This window comes from Scyliorhinus torazame, chromosome 20 (assembly GCF_047496885.1).
Source record: "Scyliorhinus torazame isolate Kashiwa2021f chromosome 20, sScyTor2.1, whole genome shotgun sequence".
NCBI lineage: Eukaryota > Metazoa > Chordata > Chondrichthyes > Carcharhiniformes > Scyliorhinidae > Scyliorhinus > Scyliorhinus torazame.
This window is the reverse complement of record NC_092726.1, coordinates 30,913,041-30,923,444: the sequence shown is the minus strand read 5'-3', so window position 1 is coordinate 30,923,444 and position 10,404 is coordinate 30,913,041. Positions and strand designations below refer to the sequence as shown.

At 46.3% G+C, this 10,404-nt stretch overlaps 4 non-coding genes across 4 annotated transcripts; 1 reads left to right on the top strand and 3 right to left on the bottom strand.

Annotated features, from left to right (window-relative positions):
- Nucleotides 1-4,680: 4,680 nt before the first annotated feature.
- Nucleotides 4,681-4,871, top strand: LOC140397894 (U2 spliceosomal RNA). Its single transcript, XR_011937317.1, has one exon. It is a non-coding gene; the product is annotated as a U2 spliceosomal RNA (small nuclear RNA).
- A 3,284-nt stretch (nt 4,872-8,155) lies between these two features.
- LOC140397581 (U2 spliceosomal RNA) lies at nt 8,156-8,346 on the bottom strand. The gene has a single exon (XR_011937014.1). It is a non-coding gene; the product is annotated as a U2 spliceosomal RNA (small nuclear RNA).
- A 785-nt stretch (nt 8,347-9,131) lies between these two features.
- On the bottom strand, nt 9,132-9,322 carry LOC140397569 (U2 spliceosomal RNA). Its single transcript, XR_011937003.1, has one exon. It is a non-coding gene; the product is annotated as a U2 spliceosomal RNA (small nuclear RNA).
- A 768-nt stretch (nt 9,323-10,090) lies between these two features.
- Nucleotides 10,091-10,281, bottom strand: LOC140397735 (U2 spliceosomal RNA). Its single transcript, XR_011937164.1, has one exon. It is a non-coding gene; the product is annotated as a U2 spliceosomal RNA (small nuclear RNA).
- Nucleotides 10,282-10,404: the final 123 nt, after the last annotated feature.

Below are 10,404 nucleotides of genomic sequence, written 5' to 3'. Positions count from 1 at the left end.
ATACCCACATGTCCTGTGGCCATTTTATTTGTTTTGCCACCTTCTCAAATTAAATGAAAAAGGCTTCTACCTCCTTCTCGTCAAACCTTGGCAATGCTTGGACATATTAAAAAACTATTCCACCAAGCCTTCAACTTTGACGCTCTTTCTCACTATCCTCATCACTATCATCCAACTGTACGTTTCCCTTTGCGTCTACCAATTTTAACTGACTGTCATGTTTCATGGCTATTTTCTGAAGTTCAAACTCTCTCTCTTTATTTTTCCCCCTGATCTGTATCTCCCTTTCACTTTCTCTTTGTTCTGCTGGGGCTATTCTTCCTTTTCTACTTTCTTCTCTCGCTTTTTCTATTTCTTCTCTCTCTCTCATTCATTTCCGTCTCTCTCCCTTTCTTATTCCTCTCTATCTCTTTCTTTCTCCCTTTCTTTTTCCTACAGCAAACTAAAGGCATTTAATCAGTGCCCTACAGTAAATCAAATGTACAGAAACAGTGCCCAGAATAAATCCAAAGTATTTAAACAGTGCACTGCAGTAAATCAAATATAATTAAATAGCGCACAACAGTCCATCAATTGTATTTAAACAGTGCCCTCGAGTCAATTAAATGCATTTCAACAGTGCCCGACTGTAAATCAAATGCATTTAATCAGTGCCCTAAGTTAAATCAAATGTATTTAAACAATGCCCTGCAGTAAACCAAACGTTTTTGAACAGTGCTTTATAGTAAATCAAATGCATTTAAATAGTGCCCGACAGTAAATGAAATGCATTTAAACAGCGACACAGTAAATCAAATGTATTTAAACAGGCTCTGCAATAAATCAAATGCGTTTAAACAATGCCCTACCGGAAACTAAATGCATTTAAAAAGTGCCCTGAAGGAAATCAAATGCATTCAAACAGTGCCCTACAGTGAGCCAAATATATTTAAATCGTGATTTATAGTAAATTAATTGCATTTAAACAGTGCCTGACAGTAAATCAAAAGTATTTAAATTTGTGCCCTAGAATAAATTAAATGCGTTTACACAGTGTCCGACACGAAATCAAACGCATTGAAACAATGCCCTACAGTAAGTCAAGTGCATTTAAACAGTGCCCGACAGCAAACTAACGGCATTTAAACAGTGCCCTGCAGTAAATCAAATGCATTTAAACAGTGCCCCAGAATACATCCAAAGTATTTAAACAGTGTACTGCAGTAAATCAAATATAATTAAATAGCGCACAACAGTCCATCAAATGTATTTAAACAGTGCCCTCGAGTCAATTATGCATTTAAACAGTGCCCTACAGTAAATCAAATGCATTTGAACAGTGGCCTAAAATAAGTCAATTATATCTAAACAGTGCCAAATGTATTTAAACAGTTCTTTATAGTAAATTAAATGCATTTAAACAGTGCCGACAATAAATCAAATGTATTTAAACAGTGCCCCGACAGTCAATTAAATATGTTTAAACACTGCGCTAGAGTAAAACAAATACTTTTAAACAGTGCACCACAGTAAATTAAATGCATTTAAACAGTGCCCTCCAGTAAATCAAATGCATTTAAACAGTGCCCGATACTCAAATGCATTTAAACATTGCCCTCCTGTAAATCAAAAGCATTTAAACAGTGTTCTACGTTAAATCAAATGCATTTAAAAAGTGCCCTACAGTAAATCAAATGCGTTTAAACCGTGCCCTACAGTAAATCAAATGCATTTAAACAGTGCCCAACAGTAAATCAAATGCATTTAGTTCCCTACAGTAAACTAATTGCATTTAAACAGTGCCCGATACTCAAATGCATTTAAACATTGCCCTCCTGTAAATCAAAAGCATTTAAACAGTGTTCTACGTTAAATCAAATGCATTTAAACAGTGCCCTACAGTAAATCAAATGCATTTAAACAGTGACATAGTAAATCAAATGTTTTTAAACAGGCGCTACAATAATTCAAATACATTTAAACAGTATCCTACAGTGAACTAAATGAATTTAAAAAATGCCCTGCATTGAATCAAATGCATTCAAACAGTGCCCTACAGTATACGAAATGCTTTTAAACAGTTTCTGACAGTTAACTAAATGCATTTAAAGAGTTCCCAACACTCAAATGCATATAATTAGTGCCCTACAGTAAATTAAATGAATTTAAACAGTGCCCTGTTGTAAACCAAATGCGTTTAAATAGTGCAGTGAAGTAAGTGAAATGCATTTAAACTGTGCCTTACAATAAATCAAATGCATTTTAACAGTGCCCATAGTAAATAAATGCATTTAAACAGTGCCCTACAGTAAATCAAATGCATTTATACAGTGCCCTACAGTAAACCAAATGCATTTAAACAGTGCCCTATAGTCAATCAAATGTATTTAAACAGTGCCCTACAGTCAAACGGACCTTATTTAAACAGAGCCTTACAGTAACACACCAATTAAAAGTGCCCTACTGTAATCGGACTTAAAATGTGCCCGATAATAAATCATGTTTTTAAACATTAAACATGTTTATGTCAAGCGAATTTCTTTGGAGACCTAAAACACACCTTTCCCGAGGCCAGTATATGCCCTTCCAGAAACTGAACGGGATCCAGCCAAAATAATACTGTTCCATATTTCTATCCAGCATATTAATTCTGCTCCATTTTAATATGCAGCCATATTAAAACGGCTCCATATTAATACTGTTCCATATTAATACTCTTCCACATTAATACTGTTCCATATTAATACTGTTCCATATTCGTGCTGCTTCATTTTAAGACCGTTGCAAATGAGTACTGTTATATATTTATGTCCAGCATATAAACATTGTTCCATTTTAATACTCGCTCATATTATAACTTTTCAATATTAGTAGTGTTCCATATTAATACTGTTCTATATGATTACTGTTCCATATTAATATCCAGCCATGTTAACACTGTTCCATATTAGTACTGTTCCATATTAATATCTGGCCATTTTAAAAGCCGGCTATATTAACACTGTTCCACAGTAATACAGTTCCATATTAACATCCAGCCACATTCCATATTAATAATAATTATCTTTGTCACAAGTAGTCTTACATTAACACAACAACGAAGTTACTGTGAAAAGCCCTTCGTCGCCACATTCCGGCGCCTGTTCGGGTACACAGAGGGAGAATTCAGAATGTCCAATTCACCTAACAAGCACGTCTTTCGCGCCTTGTGGGAGGAAACCGGAGCACCCGCAGGAAATGCACGCAGACACCGGGAGAACATGCAGGCTCCGCAAAGAGAGTGACCCAAGCTCGGAATCAAATCTGGGACCCTGGAGCTGTGAAGATATGGTTCCATATTAATACTGTTCCATATTAGTGCTGTTCCATATTGATATTCAGCCATATTAATACTATTCCATATTAATACGGTTCCAAGTTAATATGCAGCCATATTAATACTGCTCCATATGAATAATGTTCCATATTAATATCCAGCCACATTAATGCTGTTCCATATCAATATGGTTCCATATTAATATGCAGCCAGATTAATACGTTTTTGCTCAATGCCTGCTACCCCGCCCCCCACATGGAGGTTGGACATGGCCCGACATGCCCATAAGGCTTTGTGCAAGAAAATATCACAGGCCACAGATGACTATATTGTTAATAACTAGAATGGGGAAGTCCCGCCCTTCACGCACTGGGAGGCCACGAAGGCTGTGATCAGGGGTGATATCATGGCCAAGAACGCACGTAGAGACAAGGTAGAGAGGGCGGCTAGGCGACAGTTGTGGACTCCATACTGGAGGTAGACAGGCGATACTCTGAGATCCCGACAAAGGAACTCCTGGCGGAGGGGAAAAAGCTACAAATGGTCTTTGATCTGCTCTCCACGAGGGAAGCATTGCAGCAACTCCGCCAGGTACGGGAGACCCTTTACGAACACGGAGATAAAGCCAGCCACTGCTGGTTCGCCAGCTGAGAAAGCAGGCAGCCACGGGGGTAATAGCTCAGATTAGAAGCAGCAGACCGAATCCAGTGGCAGAGCCAAAAAATGTCTATGAGGCATTTGAGACCTTCTACCGGGGGCTATTCACCTACAAGCCCTCAGCTTAGGGATGAAACAGTTCATCGATGGACGGGACACGCCAGTTGTGAGACAGGCTGAAAATGGGACTGGAAGCACCAGTAAAACTGGGAGAAGGATAGCGCAGTGGTGAGCCCTCGTTCCCCATGGTCCCGCCCGCCCCACACATCGCTGTGACGATGGATGTGGCTGTCCTGCAACCCAGTTGTGTGTAGGAGCTGGGATTCGTCTTTCTGGAGCGCAGGAGGTTATGGGGAATTTAAACAAGTCTTCAACGTCATAAAGATTTTTTTTTAATGATAGAAATGGATAGATCCTCTGCCCCCAATTGCTCGACTGCATAAATCCCACCTTAGTTAGTGTCCCGATCCACCGGACTTTCCACAATACCATATCCAGCAAAACTCAGGAAGAATAATTGTTTTCCTATCCAGCCGACTGTTCTATATTGAAGAAGCTGGTGAACTTTAGAAGGACAATTCTGCCTTCCTATCCACACTGGTAATTAGGAGAGCAAAAACGGTACATGAAAGCATACAGGCAGGTAAAATGAACGAACGTCCTAATTAATTTTACCAGCTCATTAAGGGTAAAAGGATAACTAGGGAAATAGCCGGAAAACATGGGCTATCGCTTCTCGGCCTTTTGGTTCAGATCAAGTGTAGTATCTGTTCTTATCAGTTTAATATCTGGTATGTCCGTTATCGGGGGACAGAATATTAAATTGATTTTTGGGACACGGAGATGGTTCAGGGGCTTTCTTGCTCCGCTCCAGGCATCAAACTGGTCTTGCAATGTTTCCAGGAATGGTGCCTTCACCCCGCTTTGGGTACAAATAGTGCAAAAGCAGAAAATGGCGCAAAACCTGGCTTCCCCTCTTCTCTCTTGTCCAGTTGTCTCATCCTACCCCTGGTCTTCCTGCAGGTGGCAGTCGGCCAGTAGGAGGCAGTGGTCAGAGAAGAACACCGGCGTTACGTCGGTGGACCTGACCGTGAAAGCTCGGGACACAAAAAAGAAGTCTATCCTGGAGCGGACGGACCCGTCTGGCCGTGACCATGTGTATCTACGCTGCGCGCCGTCTGCAGGGTTGCTGCAGACGTCGAGCAGCTTGGCGTCTTTTACCGTTTCCATCAGGAGTCTGGACGTAGCGTCTAGTTTGCTGTCGGCTTTGCTGGATCGTACAGCCGCATCGATGATGCAGTTGAAGTCACCACCCAGGATGACCGGCTTGGAGGTGGCCAACAGCATTGGGAGTTGCTGAAGAACTGCCAGCCGCTCACTTTTTACGGCCGGGGCGTACACATTAATAAGTCTGAGAGGGGTGTTTTTGTATTTCACGTCTGCTACGAGGAGGCGCCCGCCCACCACCTCCTTAACGTCGGAGATGGTGAAGTTGCCTCCCCGCAGCAGAATACCCAGGCCGGAGGAGCGGCAGTCGTTTCCTCCTGACCAGATGGATGGCCCGTGGGACCACCAGCTCGACCAGCGCCTGTAGTTGCTGAGGTGCGGAATTCCGCACTCCTGCAGGAACAGTAGGTCAGCTTTTACATTTGCCAAATAGTTGAGTGTGGCTACACACCGCGAAGTATCTTTGATGCTTCGCACATTTATGGATGCAATTTTTAAACCCATTATAAAAAGATAGATTTACCAGTCTCAAGAGTCCAGAGTCTATACAGTTGGCTGTTCCAGCTGTTGAATGTTCCCCAGCATGCCGGTGGTGTTCGCAAACTTTAGCACAGTTGCAGGGCTGAGAAAACTGTTCTGGTCCGTACTGGCCCCGTGATTTTGATGCAGATGCATTGGGGGGGGGGGTGTAGCCCTGGGGTTCGTCGTGGCAGTCAGTAGGTGTTGGGGTTGCAGGCCGGTCTTCACCTGGGTTGTTGCTGCTCGTTGCTATCGGGGGTTGGTCTGTCACCTTGTTTTCTTCACGGTCTGTGGTCTGGGGGGTCTGTGCCTTCCGTTCCACGTTGGTGCTTTGCCTCTTTATCTGAGGCCGATTCTTGTCCTGTTTTCCCTCATCGGATGAGGTGTCGGCACTAAGTGCGCCGGCTGAGAGGTGTCGCTTTTTGCCACTACCCCTCAGGGGGTTCTTCAGTTTGTTTTTTTGTTTCCTCTTACGTTTGTCCCTGTTCACGGTTTCCCAGGGCTCTTTATTCTTTGTCCCCTCCTCTTCCTCTTCCATTGAGTGTTCCTCATCAGATGGGGCTGGGGTTGGGTTGTCAGGAGGTGCTGGGGCCTCCTCTTTTTGTTGGGGGCCCTTCTGTTGCTTTTCCTCATTCTGAACCATGGTGTCTTTTTCGGTGGAGGGTGTATGCACCTCCTCTCTGGTCGCCTTTTTAACTCCGCTGCTGATGATTTGAGCGTATGTCGCCCCGCGTTTCGGGCAGGCCCTGTAAATATGGCCGGCCTCCCCACACAGGTTGCAGCACTTGTCTTCCTTGCAGTCCTTAGTCATGTGTCCCTCCTGCCTGCAGTTCTTGCAGAAGGTCACACTGCAGTTTGCGGCAACATGCCCAGTTTTGCCACAGGTGTGGCATACTCGTGGCTGTCCCACGTAGTAGAGGTAGCCACGATTTACTCCAATAGCGAAATTGGAGGGGGGATGCAGGATGGCTCCGTTGCTGTCCGTTCTTAGGGTCCCTTGACCTGGTGCTCACTTGTCCAGATGCCGAAGGTGTCTTTCACTTGCACGCTGTCACTTTTCAGCTCAGCGTACCTGGCGAGGAACGTGAGCACATCAGACACAGGGACGTGGGGGTTGTACGTGTGCAGTGTAACAACCCGGTTTCGCTGTGCCGGTAGCGTAAACAGAGGCTCCGCGGTCAGGATCGACAGGGGACTCTGGTTACCTTTTTCCTTGAAGACGTTCAAGAATTTGATGCACGCTGCGACGCTCTTGAAGGTGACATCAAAGAAACCATTCTTGGGGAAGTTTTGCAACCAGAAGATCTCTGTTGCTTTAAACCCACAACACTCGAGCAGCACCCTCTTCACGAAGTGTTTCCGGTCCAAAGGTGACTCTCCCTCCGTTTTCTTTACTGTGACTCGGACAGTGTTTCGCACTCCCCAGCCTGGTGGTCGTGATGCAGCTGCATCCATAGCTCGTACGTTGGGTGTGAAACTGTATCGGCGTTAGGCCTAAACCCGAGGTTTAGGCCAGCATGTAGATCCACCAATAGCAGCCAAGCTCCAAACATTTCCTCTTTAACGACTTCAATCCCTCCGAGTTCGCCAATCCACAATCGACATCGAAATCCTCAGCTTCTCTCGATCAAATGTGACTACACTTGATCTTAGCCAAAAGGCCGAGAAGCGATAGCCCATATTTTCCGGCAATGGCTCTTGTCCTCCTCGTCCACCGACATTCAGGTGCACCTTGCTGCGCTCGACTGTGCTTTGGAACTTTTAGTCTACGCTCACTGTTGGTCAAGAGACATCCAGCTTGGCCGAGCACGGTGGAGTCTGTGCATGCAGAACCAGTAAACACAACACGAAGACATCGTCTGGCAAGCCGTCCCCTGTCGTCACCAGATGAAATGGAGACGCTGTGAAGGCCCAGTGACACCCAACGGAGGGAGTCGAAGTAATCTCCACCTTTGCCGAACAAAGGGCAATCCGTGCAAGCAGCAAGTACTGGCGGAATCCAACAGAGGGCAATGTCTAGTCTCCCTGAGCTCCACCCTGGCGTGTTGGTCGTGGAGTCAGGAGAACGAAAAGAGACGCCGTGAAGGTGTACCTACATCCAAACAGGATGCCGTTCAGTCTGTCGCCACACTTCCCCGTTGTGCAGGATGAAGGGATGTGGTAACTGAAGTGAGGAGAAGGCAAGTCGGCATCCGAGGGTGAGGGTGAGTGGCCTGTAAAAAGCAGCAGGAAATCTGTGCGGCATATCAGCTGAAAACGGAGCCTGGCTGCCGAAAGTCCTCGAGTCCATCGACTCGCAACATTAGTGCACGAAGCTCCCGCCAGCAGAAAAGCTAGCAATGCGTTGGAGCTTGAAATGCCTTAAATTGGTCAAGATGAGGCAACTGGACAACAGAGAAAAGGGGTAGGCAGGTTTTGCGGCATTTTCTGCTTTTATACATTTCCGCCCCAAAGCGGGGTGAAGGCACCATTCCTGGAAGCACTGCAAGCCCAGGTTGATGCGTGGAGCGGATGGAGCAAGCCCCTGAACCATCTCCGTGTCCTAAAAATCAATTTAACATTCGGTCCCTAGATTGAGGACATATCAGATATTAAACTGATAAGAACAGATACTACACTTGATCTGAGCCAAAAGGCCGAGAAGCGATAACCCATATTTTCCGGCAATGGCTCGTGTCCTCCTCATCCACCAACATTCAGGTGCACCTTGCTGCGCTCGACTGTGCTTTGGAACTTTTAGTCTACGCTCACTGTTGGTCAAGAGACATCCAGCTTGGCCGAGCACGGTGGAGTCTGTGCATGCAGAACCAGTAAACACAACACGAAGACATCGTCTGGCAAGCCGTCCCCTGTCGTCACCAGATGAAATGGAGACGCTGTGAAGGCCCAGTGACACCCAACAGAGGGAGTCGAAGTCATCTCCACCTTTGCCGAACAAAGGGCAATCCGTGCAAACAGCAAGTACTGGCGGAATCCAACAGAGGGCAATGTCTAGTCTCCCTGAGCTCCACCCTGGCGTGTTGGTCGTGGAGTCAGGAGAACGAAAAGAGACGCCGTGAAGGTATACCTACATCCAAACAGGATGCCGTTCAGTCTGTCGCAACAGTATCCCGTTGTGCAGGATGAAGGGATGTGGTAACTGAAGTGAGGAGAAGGCAAGTCGGCATCCGAGGGTGAGGGTGAGTGGCCTGTAAAAAGAAGCAGGAAATCTGTGCGGCATATCAGCTGAAAACGGAGCCTGGCTGCCGAAAGTCCTCGAGTCCATCGACTCGCAACATTCGTGCACGAAGCTCCCGCCAGCAGAAAAGCTAGCAATGCTTTGGAGCCTGAAAGGCCTTAAATTGTTCAGGATGAGACAACTGGACAAGAGAGAAAAGGGGAAGCCAGGTTTTGCGGCATTTTATGCTTTTATACGTTTTGCACCCCAAAGCGGGGAGAGGACACCATTCCTGGAAGCACTGCAAGACCAGGTTGATGCGTGGAGCGGCAGGAACAAGCCCCTGAACCATCTCCGAGTCCTAAAAATCAATTTAATATTCGGTCCCCAGATTGAGGACATATCAGATATTAAACTGATAAGAACAGATACTACACTTGATCTGAGCCAAAAGGCCGAGAAGCGATAGCCCATATTTTCCGGCAATGGCTCTTGTCCTCCTCGTCCACCGACATTAAGGTGCACCTTGCTGCGCTCGACTGTGCTTTGGAACTTTTAGTCTACGCTCACTCTTGGACAAGAGACATCCAGCTTGGCCGAGCACGGTGGAGTCTGAGCATGCAGAACCAGTAAAACACAACAGGAAGACATCGTCTGGAAAGCCGTCCCCTGTCGTCACCAGGTGAAATGGAGACGCTGTGAAGGCCCAGTGACACCCAACGGAGGGAGTCGAAGTCATCTCCACCTTTGCCGAACAAAGGGCAATCCGTGCAAGCAGCAAGTACTGGCGGAATCCAACAGAGGGCAATGTCTAGTCTCCCCCTGGCGTGTTGGTCGTGGAGTCAGGAGAACGAAAAGAGACGCCGTGAAGGTGTACCTACATCCAAACAGGATGCCGTTCAGTCTGTCGCCACACTTCCCCGTTGTGCAGGATGAAGGGATGTGGTAACTGAAGTGAGGAGAAGGCAAGTCGGCATCCGAGGGTGAGGGTGAGTGGCCTGTAAAAAGCAGCAGGAAATCTGTGTGGCATATCAGCTGAAAACGGAGCCTGGCTGCCGCAAGTCCATCGGCTCGCAACATTCGTGCACGAAGCTCCCGCCAGCAGAAAAGCTAGCAATGCTTAGGAGCCTGAAAGGCCTTAAATTGGTCAGGATGAGACAACTGGACAAGAGAGAAAAGGGGAAGCCAGGTTTTGCGGCATTTTCTGCTTTTATACGTTTTGCACCCCAAAGCGGGGAGAGGGCACCATTCCTGGAAGCACTGCAAGACCAGGTCGATGCGTGGAGCGGAAGGAACAAGCCCCTGAACCATCTGCGAGTCCTAAAAATCAATTTAATATTCGGTCCCCAGATTGAGGACATATCAGATATTAAACTGATAAAAACAGATACTACACTTGATCTGAGCCAAAAGGCCGAGAAGCGATAGCCCATATTTTCCGGCAATGGCTCTTGTCCTCCTCGTCCACCGACATTAAGGTGCACCTTGCTGCGCTCGACTGTGCTTTGGAACTTTTAGTCTACGCTCACTCTTGGACAAGAGACATCCA